Genomic DNA, 25,337 nt, shown 5'->3' with positions numbered 1-25,337 from the left:
ATGTTCACAGAGGCCTTGCTCACAGAGTTCATACTCACAGAGTCATAGCTCACAGAGGCGGTGCTCAGAGTCCAAGATCACAGAGTCCATGCTCCCCGAGGATGTGCTCATAGAGCCCTTGCACACAGGGGCCATACTCACAGGGGCCAAGCTCAGAGATGATAAGCTCACAGAGGCCTTGCTCTCAGAGGCTGTGATCACAGAGGTCCTTCTCACTCACTCCAAGCTCACAGAGGCCATGTTCACAGAGGCCTTGATCATAGGAGCCTAGCTTACAGAGGCCATGCTCACAAAATTCTTCCTCACAAAGGCCAAGCTCACAGAGGGCTTTGTCACAGAGGCCAAGCTCACAGAGGCCTTGCTGATAGAGGCCTTGCTCACAGAGACCTTCTGCACAGAGGCCTTGCTCACAGTGGCCATGCTCAAAGAGGCCACGTTCTCAGAGGCCTAGCTTACAGAGGACTAGATCACAGAGGCCATGCTCACAAAGGCTGAGCTTACCGAGGTCGAGCTCACAGAGGCCGAGCTCAGAGAGGATGAGCTCACAGAGGCCTTGTTCACAGAGGCCTTGTCTCAGGCCAAGTTCAGAAAGGACGAGTTCACAGATTCCATGCTCACAGAGACCTTGCTGACATAGGACTTGCTCACAGATGCTGTGCTCACAGAGGACATGCTCACAGAGGCCATCCTCACAGAGGCTTTGCTCACAGAGGCCATTCTAATAGAGGCCAAATTCATAGAGACCATGCTGACAGAGGCCATTCTCACAGAGACCGAGCTCACAGTGGTGGTGCTCAGAGGCAGAGCTGGCAGAGGCTGAGCTCACAGGCCAAGCTCACAGAGGCCATGCAAAGGGATTGGAAGTGCAGGCATGGAAGGGTGTTCCCTAAGATGGTGGGGCGATAGCCAGGCAGTGACCAGTGTTCACAGAGACTCAGTCTCCAAATGCTCCCTGAACCCTGTGGCACATTGACCTTTACAGTATTCAAGGGCACAGGCTCAGCCACTTTTTAATAACATCTGAAGTTTCAGGGGCCTTTCTGGTGTGACTTGCACAAAGAGCTTGTTATCTAGACTGCAGCTCCCAAAATCCCTGGCCTAGCGCCCTGCACCTAAAGCAGTGGTCCCTGTGGGAGTAGCTGGTGTCTGAGTGAAATACCCCAAAAGTCCCTCCAACCTCCCAGGAAATACAGCCAGGTGGCTCTGCATAAGCAATCCTCGGTGGCCACAGGCACACACATGCACACTGCTGGGGCTGAGCAATGTGCTGCCTGCGAGATGGAGTCTTACTGAACCTTGACCTGAGTACAAGAGGAAGGTGACCACAGGGTCTGAGGAGCCACGTCTTAGCTGACAGCGCACAGTGCTGGTGACACACTGGGAGTTCTGGTGTCTAACCAAAGACCAGGAAGTGCTCTTCCCTATTCCCTGCCCTGGCAGGGCCTGGCATGTGGGCCTCTGTGAGGGAGCTGTGGTCACTGACAGTGAGGTCGGCTCCCTGGGGGTGGTAAAGTCCCCTGGCCATGTGCTCCCTGCAGCAATGGCTCCCTCCTCCTGCTAAGGGTTCCATTTATCCCCGGACTTAGGGCTCAGCAGGAAGGCAGTCTCCTCCATCTGCACCAGATGTTCAATCTACATTCAAATACTCTCCAGTCACTCCCACCAGGTTTGCTGCCCATCTCTGGCACAAGCTACTGTTTTCTGACCACTGAAGGTTTCCTGCCCACCCTCCTTCGATCTCATCTCTACACAGGAACTGGAAATTGTCCTGGAGTACAAATAAGACCCTTCCCCATGTGCTCCCAGCCCTCCGACAGTCTCGCCAGCCTGCAGGCTGACATCCAGTCCTTTAAGGGACCTGCAAATCTCATCCTAAAAAACTCCACCTCCCCTGATACCTGCCACACACTGCTCTGCCAGCTGCCCTCAGGGGCTTATTCCCCCAACTCCCTCAAGTTCCTGACACAAGCCCTTTTCACATGCTGTCCTGTACTCCTGGACGGCTTTCCCTCCAGGTCTCTGTGCAGGTGACTTCGTGTGGGCAGGTATGAGCCCACTCAGCCCAAGGCAGCTCCACTTCAGAAGTCATGTGAGTGAGCATTCAGCATGATCTTGTCTTGTCTTAATTCATGGCTCCATTGCCCGTCTCCCCACCAGAAAGAGGAAGGGTCTCCCCAGGCATACCACAGTGCTCTCACAAACTAGCCCCATGACATAAGCGCGTGGGTAGAATAAGTGAATGAAAGTGGCTGTGGAGGGCTGAGAGTGGTCTTCCTTGCTTGGAAAACTGGTAAAAGGATGGGCCCAGCAAGACGGGAGATCAGGGGTTGCCCCCAGTTTCAGAGGTGAAGGACCCACAGCATGGACCCTGGCTCACAGCCTGCTTACCTGTAGCTGCTTGAGGGCTTTCTGGGCTTGCTCTGGCTTCCGGTACACCACGAATCCAAACCCCATGGAAAGCAGCGCTCCTGGAACAGGGGACCCACTGTGAGAGGGAGCACAGAGTGAGCCAGGGCTTGGCTTTGGATCCTTTCCAGTTCCCTTTCCAGCCCCCACATGACCTCAGCTCCAGGCTTCCTTTTTACAACTAGTTGCCCCAGCAAATTCACCATTGAGTTTCACTATTAATTACCAGATGATTGATGTGATAATTAAATTCCTAATATGATCCCGGCTTCATGAGGGAGGGGAACTGACTCGGGGCTGACCACTGTTCTCCAGCAGGAGCCTCTACCTGGACAGCCCTGCCTCCATGTGGTGTCGCCAGCACCCAGGGCCACCTCCTGGGGGCGTTTCTGACACTTGAATCTGGCTCCTGGATTTCAGGTCTAAAGTTCTGACAGGGAGGTGAAGGTGCCCTGGCTCTGCCTGGTTCCCCACTCCAAGGCAACAGGAGGTCAGAGGGCAAGAGCAACAGCAGCCTCTCCAGGGGCACTGCTTCCTGACAGTGTGTGTGTCAGGTGTAGAGGGGTAATGCTGGGGAGTCCCATGGGGCACCCCAAAGCACAAGGTCTCTAACTGCACCTCTGCCTCCCCTGAAGAGCCCTGCGTGCTAGGGAACCTTGTGAACAGCCCAAATGTGGCTCGGAACTGCAGGGGACAGGCAGTCCTGTCCCATGGTGACTGTCAGTTTGCTCTCTGAGCAGAGAGCTTTTGTTTGGGGGCATAAGGCTGTGGGTGGTGAGCTGGTGGCATCTGCACCTGAGTGTCAAACATACTCCTGAGAAAGAGGAGCTCACCCAGCCTCCAACACGGCAGGACCATACTGCCTGGGAGGCCGGTCTCTGCCAAGAGCAGCACCTGCTCCCGGCCTCTGTGCCCATGGGATCAGCCCACAGGAAATGCTGACCTGGGACTGTGGGAGAGGGGCACATGCTGGTGCCAAGGACCCAGCCCTGCTGCCCCCCATGTGCCAGTTCTGCATGAGCTCTGCCCACCATCTCTCCTTGTGCCCCTCAAGGGTTAGCAGTATGACCTGCTGCTGCACAGCTGCCTGCGCCCAGCCATCTTTCATGCCAGCCCCAGGCTGAGCACAGCCTTGTCCTGCTGCTCCTAGCTGACCAGATACCACCTAGCTCCCCCCAGTGCCTGGCTGGATGGCAGGCTCCCGAAAGGACAGTGGACACCCCAAGAGCTGCTTCCAACACCGAAGATGGGGTGGCAAGGTGCTGCTGAGTGCTCGCAGGGGAGAGGGCAGGCTCCCAGAGGGGCAGTGTCCCTGTGGCCTGGTTTATCTGCTGCCATGGCAGCCTGAGCAGACAGAGGCAAGGGACCTCTAACTTCACACACAGAAGCATCTGCTTAAAACCCTCGGTGGTTCCCCACCAGGCTGCAGTCCAAACCCCTGCAGGGCATAAAAGCCACTTACTAAGCTGGAAACTGCCTCCCTTTCCATCTCCTGCCTTGGTCTCTGACACCAGGCTGCTCAGCCTCCCTGCCTCTAGGCCCACTCTTGACTTGAAGAACCTGCCACAGCCCTCCCGGTCCTGTGCTGAAGCCACCAGCTCATTTGTTCCCCAGCTACTGCAGATACCTGGGGACAGGGATCACATCTCTGGTGCTCACTGCCTGGTGTCCCAGGACAGTTAGGGAATGAATGAGCAGTGGTCACTCTTGACTCATGCTGCACCCTACCATGTCCACGAATCAAAGGGCTGCTGCACTGGGTACATGGCTGTGATAAAGGACAAAGGACGTGTCCTTGTTCATTTTCTGCAGGGAACCAGGACATGAATGAGGGGAGGCCAGGAGTGTCAGAACAAGACATGGGGCTGAAGGGAGAGGCCAGGTGGTCTCTGCCTGCCCACTACCTAATAGCCAGGGAGGTGCATATTAATGACGTGTTGGAATGATCTAGAAGTTGTATGGGTCATTTCCCTTGTAACTGAAGTGGGAAAGCCCACAATCAGTCCTTCTTGCTGTGTCTGGAAGGAGTGGGGAGGAGGGAGCCCCCGGGTGCTGACGGTACCCTGTTCGCCCACTAGGTGCACAGCTCCAGGACCACGTGAACGGTCTGCGAGGCTCTGGACATCACAGGATGCATGGGCCTCTTTGACTGCACAGCAGGAGTCTCCAGAAGAGAGGAGGGGCTGTTTCAGACAAGCCTGGCCGTCCTCCCTGCTCGCAGGTACGATTTCTTCTGGAACCACTTCTTTCCAGCCAAGATTTCCATGGGTTACTCTTCTTAGAGATGGAGCAGCTCCTCACAGCACCCACCTTGGAAAACACCTGGAGAAGAGAGGATAATGCAGCCCCTGACTTCTGGGAGCATCCACCACCTGCGTGGGAGCATCTCCAGTCACCATGGATCCACCTGCAGGCTCAGGAAGCAGAAGGCACATAGAGCTGACCCCAGGAGACTGCTCACTGTGCATGGGCCTGTGCCAGGCCCCACACTGTCCACCCACCTAGTGACCAAGAGATGCCCTCAGATGGGCAGCCAAGGGCCAGGGAGCTGGCAGTTGAGATCACAAAGCTGGACATGCTGGACCTGGGTCTGGGTTGCTGAGCCAGGCTTTGAGCCACTGTGTAGCCTGCCGAGCTGTCCTTCCACACGTGCCCATGGAGATCCTGGGTCATTCAGAGGTGGTGAGTGATGGCCTGTTCCAAGTAACCTGGCCAGTCCCCTGGACATCTCGGAATGGCAGTTGGGCTGTTCTTTTCCTCCACTTACAGAGGGAAGAACTAGGCCTTGGAACAGCTGAGAGGTCTGCTGCAGACCCCAGAAGCCGGGGTCAGTTCAGGGGCATGGAGTCTACTGACCCCAGGCCCGACCACCTCACTGCCCTCTGTGCTTAAAGTCAAAATAAATCTAAAAAACTGTAAGTCACACTCTACATTTCTCCTCCCTTCTCCTGTCTCCCTTTAGAACCCAGCTAAGGCACACTCCATGTGGCTCTGGCTCTGGCTCTGTCTTCAGTACCAAAGATAGACAGGTGCTCAGTACTGTCCACCAAGTGAGCAACAGGCAGCAGGAGGAGCACAGACCCTCACACACACCAGCAGCAGACTTGTGCTTCAGGTGTGGGACACTCTACCTGGAGGATCTCACTCGTCCTAGTCAAACTTTCAAAACAACCCAATGGGAAAGTTCCACTCATGCCACTGTGACAGCTGGATAAACCAAGGCACAGAAATGCTGCAGGACTTGCCCATTAACAAGGAGTGAAGCCAGGATCCAGGCTTGGGAGGACTGACCCCTGATCATGGCTCCACACTCAGGTGCTGGGACAGGGGTCCTGTGATCTGGGTGTGCTTCCCCACAGTGCTCTAATGAGCTGTGTGAGCTCAGGACAGTGAGGTAACCTCTCTGAACCTCCATTTCCCAGTTGAACTAGATGGTCCTGGTTGAGCCTTCCAGCTCCAGGGCCTTTAATCCTGAGGACACCCTTAAGCTGCTGTTTGTGAAACTCCAGGAAATGTTGATCCAATAGTGATGTCCCACACCATGCCAGGAGTGACAAGGACAACACAGGACCAGAGCTGGCCTGACAGGCTCAGAGCCACCTGCCTTTGAGACACTGCTAGGGTGCACCTCTAAAACCAAGTCATGCGGTATCAGTGCTTCACCAGGTGCTCTGGGGCCCCGGCCATGCTGCCTGCTTGAATCTGGGCCTCTTCACTGCTATGGCTGTCCTTCTACCTAGGGACAGTCATGGCACGGAGGCAGGGTCAGTGGACAGTGCCTCTTCTCTTGAAACCTCTATAGAATTTTAGAGTTCAGGGGACATTTTGAAAGGAAGGAGAATCAGAGATTTCCATCCTCTGCCATCTCCCTTCCAGGACAAGTTCTCGGCTGTGAGCTGTGTCACTCATCCATTAAGCAGGAAATCTGGTGAGCGTCTGTTCTGTGGAACTCTTGATTCACCGAAAGCAGCCCCTCTGCTGGGGAGTCCTGGTTGGGGAGACAGGAAGCTCACAGACCCCATCCTCTGAGTGGGAGGGACCCCTCTCCCATCCTGGCCCTGCAGTCCACGGGCTGCCATGCTCACTGGGCATCTGCCAAACCCCTGCCTGGAGCTCCCTACCCTGCCCCTCCTGTTTTCCTCCCACAGGTGCAGACTCACCCCATCAAGAAGTGCCAGGTGGGGACACCTCACTGACGAGTCTCCTGCAGGCTCCATCAGGCCACGCACAGTGGTGGCATTGACTTCTGGGCCGCTCACCACAGAAGCAGTAGGGGAAGTGTTTTCAAGTGCACTTGGAACACGGAACCCACCAACAGCAGGGATGGTGTGCAGCAGGGCGGGCTGCCCACCACCTGAGCCGTGCCGGACACAGAACAGACGCACTGCCTGCATCAAAGCCTGGAGCATCCCCCATTCCTGGTGGATACTCACTTCCCTCAGCATCTCCTCTGTGGTGTTGAAGTTGAGATTTTTAATAAACAGAGTGCATCCTGGAAGGTTCTCTTCTTCCTCTTCCTCCTCCTCCTCTTCTTCTGCCCTTGCCTTGGAGGCCTCTACTCTTTCCTATGCTGGCTTCTTACCTTCTGGGGTCTCACCATCAGCCACTAACCCCATCAAAAACACACCACCCCATGAAGTAACATCTACCCACCAAAGCAAAGCCAGGGCCTAAAGCATGGAATGCTATACCAAGGGGCTCTGCCTCCATGGCACAGTCAGGAGTGACCACAGGTGTCAGCAGCGAGAGAGCCAGGGAGAGAGACAAAGTCCCACCATCTGCCCCTGTTGTATTTTATTTTTTGGACTGGGGACTGAACCCAGGGACACTTACCTACTAAGCTACATCCCCAGTCCTATTTTGTATTTTATTTAGAGACCAGGTCTCGCTGAGTTGCTTAGCATCTCCCTTTTGCCGAGGCTGGCTATGAACTCGAGATCATCCTGCCTCAGCCTCCAGAGCTGCTGGGATTCCAGACATGTGCCACCACACCCAGATCCTGCTCTGTTTTAAAGAGAATATGACAGATCTAAACCTACAAGCCCCAGATACCACTAGGCCACACTCATTTTAACTTCAAAATACATTATGGAAACTATGTTCTTGAACCATGAACCTAAGCAAAATGTTATTCTTCCTTAAAAAACAGCACTTAGGGCCGGAGAGATAGCTCAGTTGGTAAAGTGCTTGCCTTGAAAGCACAAAGCTGTGGGTTCGATTCCCAGCACCACAAAAAAAAAAAAAAGAAAAAACAGCACTTAGTGAACTTTCAAACTGAAATGCATCTTCATTTTGCAAAAATTACAGAATGGAAAAACAGAGCATTCTAAAACCCCTTGAATATGGATTTCAAATACCCCTTGAACATGCATGTGTGTCAAAGTGGTTCTGTCTATATACAAGGAAGTCATAGTGTTTCATAATAGTGGAAACTGGGAAAACCTGCCACAGCGTCACAGACAGACCAGCAAGGCCACCGGGGACTGGGATGGTAGGCTGCCACTGAAACGATGTGCTGAGGAATGCTGAAGGGCGCTGACAGACCCAGGGAGCTGAAGGTGAGATGAGGAAGGTGGTGCATGGTTCTGTCAGTCTGCTTGGGCGGGGAAAGCGCACATGTGCATGCAGCCATGGGAACAGAGGGCAGGGGCCTTGGTCACTTCCGCAGCAGCAGACCCAGGCGGCTGCACCAGTACCTGTCACCACCGCCCCTGCACCTCTCCCCCTGAAGGAACAGGTTACAGGGAGAGGGAGGGTGAACATCACCTTGCCAGTTAGTGGTGGTGCCCATAGGTGCAATGGGCAGAAGGGACAGGCCCATGGGAAATCAGGCAGGGCCCAGTGTGGGTGTCTGCCCCAGCAAGGGTGGTGGATGCCTCAGCCTCAGGACCATGGGAGAAACCCTACTTTAGTGAAATACGCTCAGTTTGGCTTAACCTCCCCAGTTTCACCAAGTCCCAAGTGCTGGGCCTGGGGACAAGCCCCTTCCCCAGAAAAGGCTCAACCACTATCCCATAGCCCCAGGGGGACAGCCCCAGGGAGGGGATTCCTCACCCCAACCCACCTTGGTGCTGAGCAGGTGGCAGCCCTGCCCCAGACTCCAGCCCTGCCCCACAGGCTGGTAGAAGCTCCCGAGGTCCCGTGGCCCAAGAGGAGCCCATGGGCTTCTCCCCAGCACGCTTTCCTCCAACAGCTCCACCTGTGCAGGGCCGAAGGGGGCTTCCGGGTGCTCAAACTTGCCCTGCACTGTCACACCAAGCTCTGGGGACCTGTTCCCTGCCTCTTGCTTGTGGTCTGAAGCTTTCCAGTCCTGATTATCTGTCAACTGCTTAGCCACTGAACAAACCTTTCAAGCCTCACAGAAACAGCTAGTGACTGAGCTGGATCCCTCCCAGGACCCAAAGAACACCTCCAGTCCTCCAGCTTCCTGGGTCCCAGGCCACAAGGAGAAAATCTACATGCAGGCCACCCCCACCCAAGAAACAACCAACAAACCCAGCAAGGGACTGCAAGTGTGGGCATTGATACACAGAAACCCACTTTCAAAGGAAATAGGAGGAAACAGCCTACTAAGGACACAGTAACTCATACTCCAAGTCCTGGAGGAGAACTTCAATCAAAGTGAAAGTCAAGACCATTAGCAGGAAGACCCTCTGGGTTTCCTGGTCATCCTGCATCTCAGAGGTTGAAGGCCAAGGAAACAATGGGCAGTAGATCTCCTGCCACATGCCAGGACCTCAGCTGGTTGCCTTGGCTACCTGGCCTCATCCACAACCACAGAGACCACATCACAAACACAAACAGGTGGAAACAGGAGGCCTCGGGAACATTCCAGCATCCAAACATTAGATGCCAAGCAGTTTCAGGAAGGCAAGACAGGTTCCCAGAAGACTGACAGAAACTTATAGATAGGAGAGTGTTGGGGATGATGGTGTTGCAGAAGGTTCATGGCCAGTGCAAGGGGTAGCCTCTCCTCGGCAATAGCCAGCTTCTGCCCCCTAGGGAGGCCAACTCGGTATGGCCAGAAGTTCAGAGTTTTGAAAAGAAGCAAAAAACTCAACTTTACACGGGGAAACCCAGTTTTTCAATCTTGGCAACCTAACTCAATGGCATGAGGCTTTTGTGCCAGGCAGGAGCTGGTTAACCGACCAGCAAGCAGACACCTCCCTCTTGCTCAGAGACCTCTGGCAAAGACTGATCATCTTCCCTGCACTGTCCCAGGGGCCTGCTGGGGTTCCAGGAGTGGGAGCCCAGGGCACTTGGCAAAGCGGAGTCAACTCCACCTGACCCAGGCCCAGGAGCCTGGTCAGGTGGTCGCAGGTACTGCCTGGGTTGTGGGGTTTGGGTTTAGTGAGAGCTGAGCTGAGCAGGCTGGGTCAGTTCACACCTCAGGAACTGTGCTGAGGAACGGTCCCTCCCTGGGCAGGTCAGCTGCTCTCAGCCCCACCCAGGAAGGGGCACTGGGAAAAACAGCTGGCTGGAGATGAAAGCTGTGTTCCTGTGTGCCGGGCCTTTCCCCAATAGCGCAGGCCACCTAGTTCCAGAGATGTCCACGCCTTAACCCTTCATGCCCATGATGACATCCCTGCCCCTGGAGTGCCCAGATCCTGAAATGCTACAAGAAGAGGGCATGGCAGTCTTTAGCGATCTGCTGACCACAGGGGCCTGGAGACAGCGGTCAGGAGGGGCAGAGCCATGGGACATGCATGTGGGAACACAAGGCTGTGGGCCTGTACCGCCAGGCTCTGCTACGTACCACCCATGCAGCCTGGGCCAGTGACGGAGCCGCCCTGCCTCCGCATCCCTCCTGCAGCCTAGAGAAAAACCACACACACACACACACACACACACACACACACACACACACACTCTTGCACTATGCTGAACTGTTAGGAAAAACAAGCGTCCACTACTCATCCACAGGCCTGGGTACTATCACCTGCCATTGGACAACAGAGTGGCTGCCCTGCCAGTGACCTCTCAGTGTCTGCTCCCACTTTGCCAGCTCCTTTGACCTCATCCCTGACCCTGCTGGCCTCTTTGCAGATGCTCAAGACTGCCAAAGCCATGCTGACCACAGGCCCTTTGCACTTGCTACCTCCTGGCCCAACCGGCTTCCCTCCTCTCTTCCCAGGCCTGGTTTCTGCTTGACCAGTGTCAGTGCAAACATCCAGCCCTCAGACAGGTCTTCCTGGTCACACTAGTAAAAAAGGTCACCATGTCTCTGGTGTCCTCTTTCCAGAGCCCCTAGCCTGTTCTGAAACGACCTTCCTTACTGGTTGTATCTGGGTCCTCAACTAAAGGGGAGTTCACTGAGGACAGTAACAAGCCTGACGCAGTCACCCCTGCACCCCCAGCACTGGTCCAGAGAGGACACTCCAAAAGCATCTGCAGATGGCCAAGAAGTTGAGTGCTCAAAGGGAGCAGTGGGGACGGGCAAGGGCTCAGGCCTCAGGGCTCACAGCTGCAGGGCACTTCCCCACGCCCTCCACATGTGTGACCTCTGGAGGTCACTAACCCTGGGGCTTCCTCTTTTCCATATGTGAGTGGGGACTGTGGTCCAAGCTACCTGCAGGGTGACTGCGAGATGAACATCAAGGCTGTGCGACAGCCCCTGGGCCTATCCAACACCCCAGAAGCAACACTGCACCACGAACACTGTCCTTGGACCCTGCGTGTCCAGCTGGCCAGGTTGGCACCCAGGGGAGCCCATGATCCCCTCTGTGGGAAGGCAGCTGCAGGGGAACTCAGCCCTCCTCCTGCAGGTTCCAGGTCAGACATCTGTGTGTAGGGGACATGTCCCTCCTGGCCCTGAGTACAGGACCCAGCTTGACCCATTCACCCCTGCACCTCCCAGCACCCCCAAGCCACCAAGCCAAACCCCACTGCAACCCACATCCAGGTCCAAGCAGGTCCAGACATGGCCCAGGTCCGAGGCCACCAGCCAAAGGTCTTTTTAAGAAGTACTTTGCTGCCAGCCTGAATGGGGAGACAAAGGACGACGGGAAAGAAAAATAAGTGACTGCAAAACTCAAGCAGATGTTCGCCAACAGAATCACCAGGCCCTGGCAGGAGTAAGCAGTGGAGGGGCCCGCTGCAGGAGCAGGAGCAGGAGGCACTGAGCTCCTGGGCAGGAGGCAGGGAGGGGCTTATGCCACAGCCCCACAATCAAATCCAGGCACACAGCACCACACAGCTTTATTATTATCAGGCCGCACCACTCCTCTAGGCTCCTGCACTGCGGCCACCAGCAGACTATTATCATTTGCAAGCAGCTTTCCAGGACCCCCACATCCGGAGCCCTTTATCTGGAGGTGAGGGTCTTGGTTGTGGGGAGATGAAACACGCTGGCCCCTCCCTGGAGACTGGCAGAGAGCAGAGCAGAGCACTGCAGAGAAGCGTGGTCCTTCCCACTCCCCCTGACCAGCCCCAAACACAGGGCCTGGGGCCTCTGGGTCCCCCACCTCCTGTCATCCTGAGGAAGCATCTGGAACAATGTGCAGAGGGTGAGTGGGGTGCCGCAGGGGAGAGGGCACAGCTCAGGGGACCAGGGACCAGGGGGCTATGCAGACAACCCAGAGGCTCCCAGAGGCTGTGGCGAGCCCAGCGGGGCTGGACAAATCCCGTCTCTGAGGCCTCATGTCAGTCAGTGAGCAGACACCAGCCCCTCCAAGCTGCAGGACTGTCGGGACCCTCAACACTAACCTGAGCCTGGGGACAGAAGAGCATTCTAACAGGGTTCAGACACTGGTGCCGAGAAGACACTGCTCACGCCCTAGAGCAGGCCTGCGCCCAAGGCCCTCTTCAGACATGGCCATGACCAGCCCAGAAGCTCCTGGGAAGTCTGGGCCATGTCTGTTGTGGCCACCCTGGACAGCAGCGGCAGCGTTACAGAGGTGGTCAGCATGGAATCTCCCCCTGTCCTCAGGGGGGTGCGTGGGTGCCACCCTCACTGTTCAGGGCCAGAACCAGCCTGAAGGGAGGCAGCTGGCCCAGCCCCAGAGTGGGCATGGGACAGGGACCCTGCCCACCATCACTGGCACGCATGGCCCACTCTCCAGAAGCAGCACCTCAGCGTGAGAACATGGAGAGCTTGGTGCCAGCAGGCAGGGAGCGGGCCCCGCTCTGCCCTGGGGCAGCACCCTCTCCTCACTCCCAGGGCCTGGCACTCCGCAGGGTGCATGGTCAGCAAGGCAGACGAGGTGCCTGCTTGAGAGGGCACCATCAAGTTCAAATGAAATCAGCCCAGCCAGATGGAGGCGGACTCCCCAGGAGGCACTGTGCCCAATGTGCCTGTCCCCCTGCCTGTGCCTGAAGCAGGGAGGAAGAAGTCAGACCGGAGCTGTCTGCAAGCCTCCTGACCCCGCTAGTTTATGTGCTTGAGAGGAGGGTTCAGCTGGGTCAGAAATCATTATCCAGGTTCACGTGCAGCAGAGGAACTGAAAGCCACAGTGGCTGGCAGCTCGGCGATGGTTGCTTACGGAAACAGGAGGACCCCACGAGGGGAGAGGTCCAGGAGCGCAAGCGGGGTGGAAAGGACCCCACTACAAAGCCGACCTGGGCGGCACCAAGGAAGGACTGGAAAGGTTCAAGCCTTTCACCACCCACCTAGCAGATGGGGTGCGCTCCATCCACAGAGCGAAGGGATGGGAGCAGCTTCCAGGTCAGTGGGTCACAAATGCCCTTGCAGACGGCCAGTCCTGAAGACCCACAGGCACGTGGACGTGAGCCACAGGCATGGAGGAAGTGACATTTCTAGCCAGCTGCTCCTCTGATGAGACACTCGACCCTATGCCTCCCTGAAGCCCAACCAGGCAAGGCCACAGATTCAAACCTTACAGGGGCGATCAGAGGCTCCGCCGCCCTATTTTTTTTTTTTTGCCATAAAACACTTTTTTTGTAAATATATGAGGACAATGGAGATGGTAGACAAGGGGCTTATCTGTCGTTAAGAGGAAAATTCTCATTTTAGTAAACTGAGCAATTGGTAACCCTGTGTGTGATGGGCCGAGGGGTAGAATCTTAAAACCTGGGTCAAACAACCCAGTCCGCAGGAGGCTCCTGAAGGTGTCTGACTACAAGGTGTGGTTGTGGGTCCCTGGGGAGCTGTCCGTCTCCTGGGGCAGCTGTGGGTACGAGGCGGGTCTCAGTTCTCAGGAATCCTGAGAGGGGTGAGGTCCAGGGACGTGCCACGTCCTGCAGTCTGCACAACAGTCCTGGCAAGGAACGCTTACCCTGCTCACAAACCCACTGTGCAGGTCAGCCAGGGAGCTGGGACTGCCCAGGCCGGCGTGGTCCACCACTGCTCTTCCCTCTCCTGCCTGTGCAGTCGCTGGACACCAGGGGGCGCTGTGCCACATGCAAACAGGGCTCTCCTCCCTGACTCCAGCTCTCCCCACCTATGGAGCAGGAACTCTTTCCTGGCTGTTCTGAGTATGAAGAGATCTAGGTTTTCTTCCCTCACCTTCAGCTGCTACCTTACACTGTGCTCACAATGCTCTATTTGGTACCAGGGATTTAACCAGGGGTGCCTCACCACTGAGCCACACCCCCAGCCCTATGTTATATTTTAGAAACAGGGTCTCACTGAGTTGCTTAGTGCCTCACTAAGTTGCTGATGCTGCCTCAGCCTCCTGAACTGCTGGGATGAGTGGTGTGTGCCACCGTGCCTGGCTCTGATGCTCTATTTTTCAGGGATGTTTTACACATCTATATAATTATAGACCAAAGTCCGTTGGTGTGCAAGATGAACAAAGTGTTCAACCAGTGTCCTGAGAACACTTCTGTGCTGCCCTGCTCTCCTCCCACATAGACCTGTTCTTACCCATTTCTGGTTCCACCTCGTTCTTCTCTGCAGACTTCACTGGTGCCTTTGGTGCTCTTTCCTCTGTGGGGCTGTGCTGGAGAAGACGCCATCTGGAGCCCACTTGAGATACAGTAGGATGTGGTGGAACTGCAGAGGTAAAAGTGCCAACCTGTGGGACTCCATCTAGGGACATGGCTGGAGAGAGACTCAGTCCCACGTGCAGCTGAAGAGCCTGAGGGTCAGAGGAGATGGGTGCTCCCCAGGGCAGAGGAGCCAGAAAGAGAAATGTGGCCCAGAGCCCCAAGAGAAAAACACTCTGGCCCCTGGGCTGCGCCTCAGGCTGCAAAGGAGAGCCCACGCCTCTGCTGCCTTGCACTAGGGTGGAGTCAAGGCACCCCTTCATTTATTCTAGTCAGAGGATGAAAGGGGGAGTGTGACAAGGGGAAGAACTGCTAGCAAGGCGTGGCTCCAGCAGGAAGACAGTTCAGTTGCCCAGAGAAGCGCTCTTGTTCCACACACATGTTCAGAGGCAGTTTCTTAACTAAGGAGACACAGATGTTGCTAATGGCTGCCTCAGTAGAAGGTGCTGGGAGCTGCAGGGCAGGGTGGAAGGATACTTGTCAACTTTGGCCCTCTGGGACTTGTTTCAAATTTCACAATGCAAGGTTCACAAGTTGATTACAATCAGAAAAAAAAAAAAAAAAAACATAAGCAGTCAGGTGCTGTGGGGCACGCGTGTAATCCCAGCAGCTCTGGAGGCTGAGGCAGGAGGATCGCAAGTTGAAAGACAGCCTCAGCAACTCAGGGAGGCCCTAAGCAGCTCAATGAGACCCTGTCACTGATCAAATATAAAAAAGGGCTGGGGATGTGGCTCAGTGATTAAATGTCCCTGGGTTCAATCCCCAGTAAAAAAAAAAAAAAAGAAAAAGAAAAATGAAAACTCCTACTTGGAAGCCAGACTGGGGAGCAGAGAGTTAGCTGTGCCACTTCTGAGCTGGGTGACTTTGGGTCACTGGGCCTCAGTTTCCCTATGTGCAGAAGAGGGATGCGGCCTTGCCAGGGCGGGCTCTTTGCCACCCTTCACCTGGTGATGATTCCTTCCCAAAGCAGCAGGAGGAAGGAAGAAGGGTGTCTGTGGTGCTGGCAACAGCACCTGTCTTGTGGGTCAGGAGCTCACTGACTTCCTGGCAGCACAGTGGGCAGGGCCCTAGCTGGGGATGACCATGGGGGCAGCAGCTGTGGAGAAATGACCTCCGCACCTGCAATGCCTGCCCTGAGGATCACTGGGGGACTGTGGTCTGCAAAGAATTAAGTCGCTGGACAAAGTACTCATGGTGGGTTAAATGGTGGCTCCCCAAGAGACAGCTATGCTTCCACCCCAGAATCTAAGGATATGTCCCATGCAACTGTCACCAAGATCCCAAGGTGGGATGTCCTGTGTTATCTGGGTGTGCTGTAAACCCAGGAGGAGATTTGGGACCAAGAAGGCCCAAAGATGGGGCACAGACAGGAGTGGGATGGTAGTGATTCAGGGAGATGAGGGACACCAGGAGCCCAATGGTGGCAGAGACAAGGACAGGTCCTCCCCAGAGTTCTCGGAGGCGCTGACCACACCCTGGACTTGGACCACCTGCCTGCCAGCTCTGCCACAGGTGACTTACTGTTGGTCTAAGCCAACTGCTGTGGCTATAGATATTCTTAAACGGCCCCGCGTAGAGAACTGACTTTCAGCTTATCACAGGTACAGGACAGCAGAGAAGCAGACAGTGAAGGCTCAAGTTAAAGCAGGAAAGGAAGCCAGGGAAAGCGGGGGCGGGGCGGGGGGCGGGGCGGGGCGGGGCGCTTTTTGCAGCTGTGCTGCAGGAGGGTGGAGCTCAGGCTGAGGGCACTCCCACAAGCCAGCTCCCTCTCCCCTAGGGCAGCCCTACCTTTGAGTAGGTCAGGTGTCAGACGGCCCTGCATGCCTCCAGGGGCTCCAGGAACTCCACTATGATGGCAGTGACGCCACCCTTGGGCAGATGAGGGACACCAGGAGCCCAATGGTGGCAGAGACAAGGACAGGTCCTCCCCAGAGTTCTCGGAGGCGCTGACCACTCGGCCCAGGCTCCCGAAGTGGCCGAAGGTCTCCCGCAACTCAGCAGCCAGGGTGACTGCGGGGAGGTTCTTGGCCAGAATCATGGTCTTGCTTCGCTCTGCTGTGGCCTGTGGAGTGGACAGGACTCGTGAGAACAGCAGCAGGGGTCCAGTCTGACACCAGAACTGTCTGGGGTCCCAGGGGCCAGGTGCCTGGGAAGCAGACCCAGGAGGCGCCACCCTCTCCAGCAGGCCACGTGCTGGCTCCACAGCTGGGCAGCTCTGCTGAGGGGTCAGCCTCCAGCCCCCCACTGAGTCGTGCAGACACTGACAGTGAATGACCATACTTCTGGACCTCCCAGGTGCCCCAGCCGCTGTTCCACTGATCAGACTGGCATCTCAGTGTGGAACTGCAGGCCACCTGCTGCCACAGGCGTGGAGAAGCCCCAGGAGCAGCCTGTCCCTGCGAGGGGCAGCGGAGCATTGAGCCCTCAGGTTTTGGTTCCAGTCACCACAGGGCCTGTCAACACACCCCCAGCCTCCCTGGAGCCCCGTCCCCAGCTCTGCAGCAGCCACCAGTTGGGGCCATCAGAGTCCACGGGGAGGGCAGTGGGGACCCACCTGGCTGAAGGAGTCCAGGCTGACCCCATTGTGGAGGAGGAAGCGCTGCACCTCTTGGACCAGCTGGGTCTCCCCAGGGGCCACACGCTGCCCTTGGTCTCCTGAGGGAGGGAGGAAAGGAGACTCGCGGCCATCAGGTGGACTTGATCTGCTCTCTCCAGCCAGCACCTAAGCAGACCCAGTGGAAGTGGGTTCAGTGGTGCCCCTCATTCAGCCACACCCACCTGACACCCTCGGGCGCCCTCTCCAGCCACACGTCCCCACACCAGCTCGGGCTCTTCCCTTCTCCACAGTGGGCAGGTATGCAGCTCCTCCTGCAGCCCCTGGGGGCTTCTACAGGGCTGACCCTGACCCTGACCCCTCACACCAAGCAGTCCTTGCTCTGTCACCTCCCCGACCAGCCCAGGCTCTCCTCTCTCCACCTGTCTCCACTAGGAGGTTTCCAGAAGGCACCAGAAGGCTCTAGAAGGCAGGACCCTGTCCCAGCACTACGAAGACCTGGTGCTCAGGGCATTTACGGCACCAGAGCCACTGCGACTGTCCCTTGTCCTTCCCTCCACTCAGGCCAAGCTGCACTGCCCAGCATGGCATCCATGAGCCACTGGGCACCTGAGAACCCACGTCCTGCTACGCATGGAATTCAACAGCCTAGGTGGGAACTAGGGAGGAGAAACACCTTGTGGCTACGCTGGGTGCAGCGAAGCGATGTTCCCTCAGACGCATTAGCTGAAGACGGCGTCTGTTAGAATTAATTTTTCTGCTTCTTTTAAAAGCATGGCCACCAGGCCATTCAGTTACACATGGGCTTGCCGTCCACCTCCACAGACAGGCTGGCATCCAGTGTCTTGAAGGGCAGAGGACCATGGAGAAAGCAGCCAATGGGCAGAATCAAGGGATGTCCCTTGACACGTGGCTGAAATGTGCTCCTGGTTTTGCCCAGAAAGAACTCCGCAGGGGTCCAGTCCTGGACAGATTTGCCAAGAGGATCTGCGGACATGAAGTTTGCAAGTCATGGGTCACTCACGTGGTCCAACACTTGGCTCTTGGTGACACTATACTTCTGTACGATGGCATCAGCCACAGTGTTGGGCCCCATGAACAGCGTGTTCCAGTTGTGGGAGCTGTGGGCAGGGGCAAAGCAGGACAGGCCACGCTGGGACCCACGGGTGCTCTCTCGCAGACACATAGCCTGTCATAAGCCTCCCTGCCTTCCTAGCCCTCCCGCCACCTCGCCTGACCTGGGTGGACTCCCTACCCACAGGCAGCGGGGCTGACAGATCCAACCTCTGGCAGTGCCAGCAGCTGGCCTGTGCCAGGGCCCAGCAGGTGGCAACCATCCACTCGTAGTGGACACGATACCTCAGAGTGTAAGTGAGCTCAGCACCGCTCTCCCCATCCACAGTGGGGAAGCCAGCTCAGAGGTGAGGATGAACCTCAAGCTATACAGCAAACCCTATACAGGTGGTCGGGAAAGGCAGAGAGGGCAGCAGAGCCTGGGCGGGGCTGGCAAGGACCTGGAGCTGCTGGCTTTGTCCTTGGACGCCGCCTTCTTCTTATAGGATGAGCCGGGGGTGTCGGCATCCTCACTGGCTTCCTTCCTGATGGCGGATGGCAGGATGTGTAGCATCCTGCCCTGTGGGGACAGGGGAGGAAGTGGGTGAGCTGCCCGCCCGCCCTCCAGCCCCGCCCTCTAGTGGGGCCTCCTGTCTAGTGGGGCCTCCTGTCCTAAACAAGTTGGACCCAGGGCTAGAACTGCAGAAAAACAGGGACAGCAGCCGGAGCAGACGCATGGTTACTCTCGGACCAGCTGGTACTGGGGTCCCCAACACGGCCATACCAAGGGAAATGTGCCCCTCTGTGACACCCCACAACCCCTCACACTGTGCCCCCAGACCCTGCATAGGGAGAACATGAGCGGCCGTGGGTGGGCCAGGTCTGGCCTAGAGCCCACAAGGTCCATACACTGTGAATGAAGGTGCACTGGAGGGGAGGTGGCCTGGACACATTGCAAGGTGACCCTGAAGAGCAGAGCTCCCTGCATTCCAAAGGGTCATCCCTCCTCTGTCACCAGGTTTGGTGACCCCGGCGGGCCTATGAGCAACCTCACCTGGAACACCTGTCCACCCATGGCCGTGTAGGCCTTCAATGCATGCTCAGGGAACAGAAGGTGACGAAGGCAAAGTCCTTGGGTTCCTTGGTCAGGCTGTTGATGGGGTAGTGGAGCTCTGACAGGGGACCTGAGGACAGGAGAGTGTCAGTCGCCTGGGTTGGAGCTGGGCCCAAGCTCAGAGGAAAGTGCCAGGCACTAAGGGTCAGACACAGGAACACAGAACAGCTGCTGTGCACCGGCTACGCCCACTCAGTCCGAGGGAAGGAGGGCGACTGCCAGCCACAAGGTCCACCTCCATGTAAAAGGTGCCATTTCCCAATCCCCTCGCGCCCACCCTAAGAAACAAGGAGGAAGGTGCCAGGCTGTACCTGGCTCCAAGGCCTGCTGTGCACAGCCTGTCCTGCACATTGGCCTCACCCACACAGGCCTCCTCCTCTCACCTGTGAATGGCACAACAGTTGCCACACACACAGTGGCCTCAAGGGTCCAAAAGTTAGTGTGCAGTCACTACCCAAGGCCTGCTGCAGTTAGTACCATGTAAGTGTTTGTGACACTGTCCCTCTCAGAGGACACTGTCTGCAGTGGTTCCACTCTGAACACCAGGTGTGGCCACATCCCAAATGGATACCTGCAGTCTATGGTCAAGCCCCCTCCCATCCACTCAGCACTGCCATGTGGCCAGGGCACCAGTCCATAGGAGGACCTGGGGAGCAGAACAGCATGGAGAGACCTTCAGGTCCCATCACCTGGCCTGAAGCAGGTTCCACTTGAGACCTCTGAGCTGTCCTTGCCCAAGCCACACTCACACAGCCTCGCTGATCCTCCACACCCAGGCCAGCCTCCCGGGAGATAAGGGCACCAGTAGCATCTCCACAGCACAGGATCACCTGCACTGTGAGCCCACCTTCCTCCCCTCGACAAACAGTCCCTGTGACCAAGCTCAACTACAGGCCTGCAAGTTCCCAGCCCAAGAAGAAACAGCAACAAAACCAAAGACAGCCCTGGCTGTTGCCTCTTCTCGGAAGCTGGGTTTGCTTGGGAAGACTTGAGAAAGAAAAGCATTCCCAGGCAGGAGCACAGTGGGAGGGGAGGGCTAGATGGCTGCTGAATTCCAACACCAGAAGCCAAGGAATCTCAGGAAAATGCCTCCATTGCTCCTGCTTCTGCTGGGCGTGCTGGCTATGCCTGCGATCCCAGCAACTTGGAAGGCTGAGGCAGAAGGATCAAGGCTAGCCTTATGGACTTACCAAGACAGTCTCAAATTAAAAGATAAAAAAATCTTGGGATGTAGCTGGGTGGCAGAGCGACCCTGGGTTCAATGCCCAGCGCCATTAAAAAAACAAAGGAATCCAAGTTCAAGTACAGAAAGCAAAAGATGCCACTGGTTCTGCACTGGGAACAGCAAGTCCTGTTTTCAGATGAGACCAGCTGGAGTCACTGCCCAAGGTCAAAAGCAAGTGGGAGGCAGATGGAGCAGACCCAGCCAAGTGGGAGCCAGGCACAGCAGGGGTGCATGGCCAGGAGCGGATCCCTACCATAGGAGGAGAAGAGCCCCTCCAGGTCCTCCTCGGTGCTGGTGTAGGGCAGGTTGCACACAAAGAGCCTCCTGGAGTCAGCCAGGTCCTCCTCCTCCTCGTTCTTCCCGAGTGTCCGGCCTTGTCAAGGCTGCACACTGTTCTACAGGGGCCCCTTGGCTGTGGGCACATGCTTCTCTCTGAACACCTTGATGTAGCGTCCACCTGCAGGAGGAGAGAGTCAGGGCTCTGGGGAGCCTGGGACTTAACACACCTGGCTGGGGACCCAGGCCCTGGCTGCAGGCTGCCAGATGCTCCAGCTGGGAAAAGCAATGGGCCCCGCAGCAGGCTCTGTAGCGGGGCAGCAACCTGAGCCCATGGGACCTCACCCGGTCTGCCAGCATGGCCTCGTCCCTTGGCGTCTGCTCCCACTGTCCCAGGCCAAGAGACAGGTCCTCTGAACTCTGAGCCTACTCTGGCACTGCTGGCGGCTCTGCCTTGGGAAAGGTCTCATGTGACAGCCGGACCCTGAACAATCACCTGCTGGTGAGCAGGTTGCAAAAACCACCCTATGTGCCTAACAAGGCCACAGGGATGGCCTGCCTCCACCCACACCGCCAGAGCTTGATGGATACCTTCCACCGACCTGCCAGCAGGACTCCCGGGGACCCCGTCTACACTGACACAATGCATCCCCAGGAGCTTTGCTTTTCTGTTCTTAATGATGACTATAAATCAACACATTAAGTCTAAATAATAAAAGGAAGGTTACAAAGAATTTTCTTGAGTTCAGACTCTGGTGTGCTCAGGGGATCCACCTGTGGGGCGAAGCTCAGCACCAGCTCGGCAAAGGCCTGGATGTTCCAAATTCTGCCTGACACTTCTATGTTGTCCTTCAAAAGGCATGAAAATGTTTATTGCCAAATGTGAAAAATGTATGCCACTTTGGCAAGTGAAAAACCTGAACTTGCAGTTTCAATTTTGTTTTTAATAATTATGAATAAATTCAAGCATCTGTACAGGCCACCTGAATTCTTTTTCTTCAAAAACCTCTTGTCCTTTCTCCATTTTTCTGTTGGGCAGGTCATATATCCTTCATAAGAATCTGTGTAAATTAGAGAAATTGGCGCCTCTTGCCTGCTGTTCAGGCTATGGATTCTGCAGTCCACCTTCTGAACCCATGGCAGCTGTGGCCTTACAGGGTTTCTAGCTGGTAGGCAGTCAACACGTTCATTTTCTGTTTTTCCATCAAAGTTTGCAAATTCCATAGAAAGAAATTTGTTCAGCTCAAATCCTTGATGTTTCTGAAACTTTTCTCATTATGAGGAGTATTTTTCCCTAAAAAAATGTTAACTAGGATGGGCGTGGTGCACGCCACTCTTCCCAGCAGCTTGGGAGGCTGAGGCAGGAGGATCATGAATTCAAACCCAGCCTCAGCAACTTAGTGAGATCCTAAGCCACTGAATGAGACCCTGTCTCAAAATAAAACATAAAAAGGGCTGGGGATGTGGCTCAGTGGTTATATACCCTGGGTTCGATCCTGGGTACCAAATTTAAAACAAACAAACAAACAAAAAAAAACAAAACCCAACTGACTTCGATCTCAAGGAACTGCTTCAGTATTTCTAATAGCAAAAAATTCTAAGTCCCATATCCCCATTTAGGAGACCAGGAAAATGTATCAAAGTGTCCCCGAGCATGGAAGAACATGCAAGAAGGAAAATGGCGGTGTCGCAAGCCAGTCCTCACAGAGGGATGTGGAAAAAGCAAACCAATGGCAGAGGTCAGCATCAGTGCACAAAGAAAAGGACACTTAAGAAGGTCTGTCCCAAATGTCAGGGATTGTCACTGGGTGGGACCCAGGAATTGGGGCGGGACAGCCCAGTGTGCTGAGGACAGTGGGCACCTGCGGATCACCTCCTGTCGTCAGACCTGCAGCGATCACACCTGCATCCTGGCACCCCCTCTGGCTACGCCCACTCACAGTCACTCACACGGCCATCCTGGTTATAGGTGACTTTCATTCTTTTTATTTAGCTGTGTCTTCTAGGATCTCATATGGGGAACCTCTATGGCTGTCACGAGGCGGGCATGAGAACAGGGTCCTCTGCTAAGGCAGCTCTAGGGCCAGTCAGCTGCAGCCATGGTGCCAGCTGGACTGTGGCCTGTTTCTGAAGACAGCAACACCTCCACACTCACAAGCACCTATAGCAGCCACCCACTGCAAAATGGGGAAGGACTCTCCACAGGGACCGTCTGACCACAGGCCAGCCCTGCTGTAGGTGAGGGAGCAGAACAGGCCTCCTCCTGCTCGAAGCAGCCATCGCAGTCCCTCCTTGGTGATGCCCAAGATGCCATCGGTCAGCCTTTTTGGTCTGTGACTCCTTCCAGCTCTCAACCTGAGTGGCCCCCTCCTCACCCTGTCCTCAGAGCACATACCTCTGTGACACTGAACGGGGCTCCCTGCAGCTTCATGGTGTGGGAGGTGGTGGGCTCCTTCTCGTTCGCTGGTTTCTCTGTCTGAGAACAAAGAGAAAAGGCCACAGTGGGTTCCCTGAGGTGGCGGGAGCAGGGGACAGACCAGGACATCGCAGCTCCAGGAGCAGCTGCAGCCAGGGTGCAGGAAGTGCTGGCGCCTGTGCCTGCCAGACTAAGGGTCTGGCCAGTGCAGAGGCAGTGGATGCAGGGTCCGCATTTGCCTCTGAAGTGAGAGCTGCAGCCAGGTCAGCACACCATGGACAGGTGAGCAGGCCACTGGCCAGCAGAGGGCCAGGGCAGAGGTAGGAGCCGAGGCACCTACCTTGCAGCCGCTGATTTCAGCTGGCTCCATGCTACATGCAGAGGCCAGCCTCCTACTGAGCCTCTAATTCCACATGGATTCTGAATTCAGCACCTTTTCCTATAATTCTGGACTCCAGATAGCTCTGCACAACCTAAGTTTTTGGTAGATCCTTTGGTGCTAAAACCTGCCCAGTTAGCACTCACTCCCCAGCAGAGACTGCCATGAGCCAACAGGTGCAGAGCAAGGTCATTTCTATTCCCACCAGAGAAACATCGATGTGCTGGGAAGGTTGCTGCCCCAACCCTGCTGGACATGGTGACCCCCAGGGCCACCCTGAGTACAGGGGTTCAGGAGATGGCTGGAAGGCCGGGCACTACCAGGATGTCTTCTGCAGACGAGGATCAGAGAGGCCTGTGGGCTGAAGCATCCCCCCAGGCTCAGGAGCCCCCAAGGGTCAGAGATGAGACTAGGCCTTGAACTCCCAGACTCCCTGCAGGGCACAGTAACTAGGAAGGAGGGAGGAGGAAGAGGAAAGAGAAGAGGAGGCAGAGGGAGCCTCTTCCTCTCATTGGGAAGCAAAAGACTGGTTGCTTCCAACTCAAGAATGGGGACACACACATGTCCAAGTGCCCTGTGTCTGGAGCAGAGGACTCTGTTGGGGGACAAGGTGGCCATCCTCAAGGGTTGTGTCCACCTGTATACTCTCAACTTCAAAGCCTGGAAGACCTGGGCTGGGGCCTGACCCCATCATGGGAGCCTGTCACTTCCCTTCTCCGGGCCTCAGTTTCCTCACCTATGAAATGGAAGAAGAATGGCCCCAGAGACTCTGAGGACATTCCGTGATGGCGGGTTCATCACCAGGCACATAGTCAGGGCTTGACTAAACTCACCTATCAACGACGGCCTGTTCAAGTCCATATACCTTGTTACTGAACACCACGTGCAACACGGCCACCACCCTCACTCCTCCCAGAGCCCTGACAGGTGGGAGGTGGCCCCTCCAGGTATGGCAGGCAGTGAGCTCAGAGGGGGCAGTCTTTCCTCCATGTGGCACCCCAGCAATGGGGCCGCAGGACCACGTGGACATGCACAGAACCCCTCCCTGTTCCCCAGAGGCACACACCTAGGCTCTGGGTTCCTGTGGCCTCCTATTCCCAGGCAGGGCCCCTGTGCTCCCTCGCACCTGCTGGGTCTCAGTGGCAGAGGACTCCTCTGCCTCACTCCCTTCATCAAAGTTCACTGCTTCGTCCTCACTCTCCTCCTCTGAGGACGACTCGGCGGCGACCATCTTGGACTTCAGGTACTCCATGTCTGAAAGTCCCTTTTGTGCAGCCGTATTTGGCTCAAGGCCTTGTTCTGCTGAGAGAGCCAGGGTGGAGGAGGGTAACCTTCCTGGGCAACCAGAGACCTGGGAAACATAGGGCTGAAAACCTGGAGGGCAGCTGAAGTGCCACAACCACCATGACCAGGCACCTGTGTCCAGCGGCCCCAGGAAACCCTGTGATGGGCAGCTATGTATGATCGTGCCACACACCCAGGGCACCATGGCTTCCACCACAGCCTGGTTCTCTCCTGGACGGCCCTCTGCAGTCACTGCTGACCCTCCTAGCTGGGTTACGTCCAGGCACATAACGTGTTAGAGAAGGCGTAGGTACGATCAAGGCCTTACTACAGAGGAATGCACTATGGCGTCTGTCACCACAGAGGGCTGCCTGTTCCATCCTGGGCAGGGGCAGCTCTCATCCATCTGAACAGCAGGACTGTGCCAAAGCACCTCCTGCACATCACTGTCAACGTGCTGTGTGCTGCACTCTGGACGTCCCCATCCTGCTACCTGACACTGGACATGCTGTATAATATATGAGGAATACTTGGTAAGATGTCAGCCACTGAGGAGCTACGGATGGGGAATGTGGATCTGTGGTGGAGTGCTTGCCTAGCATGTGCAAGGTCCTTGGTTTAATCCCTGTAGTGTCAAAATAAATAAATAAATAAATAAATAAATAAGAAGAAGAAGAAGAAGAA

At 55.9% G+C, this 25,337-nt stretch overlaps 1 pseudogene; it reads right to left on the bottom strand.

Annotated features, from left to right (window-relative positions):
• Window positions 1-42: 42 nt before the first annotated feature.
• Window positions 43-24,621, bottom strand: LOC124975137 (probable RNA-binding protein 19; annotated as a pseudogene).
• Between the last annotated feature and the right edge of the window lie 716 nt (window positions 24,622-25,337).

Source organism: Sciurus carolinensis, unplaced genomic scaffold (genome assembly GCF_902686445.1).
Source record: "Sciurus carolinensis unplaced genomic scaffold, mSciCar1.2, whole genome shotgun sequence".
In the NCBI taxonomy this organism is placed as follows: Eukaryota; Metazoa; Chordata; class Mammalia; order Rodentia; family Sciuridae; genus Sciurus; species Sciurus carolinensis.
This window is presented reverse-complemented; position numbering and strand designations above follow the sequence as displayed.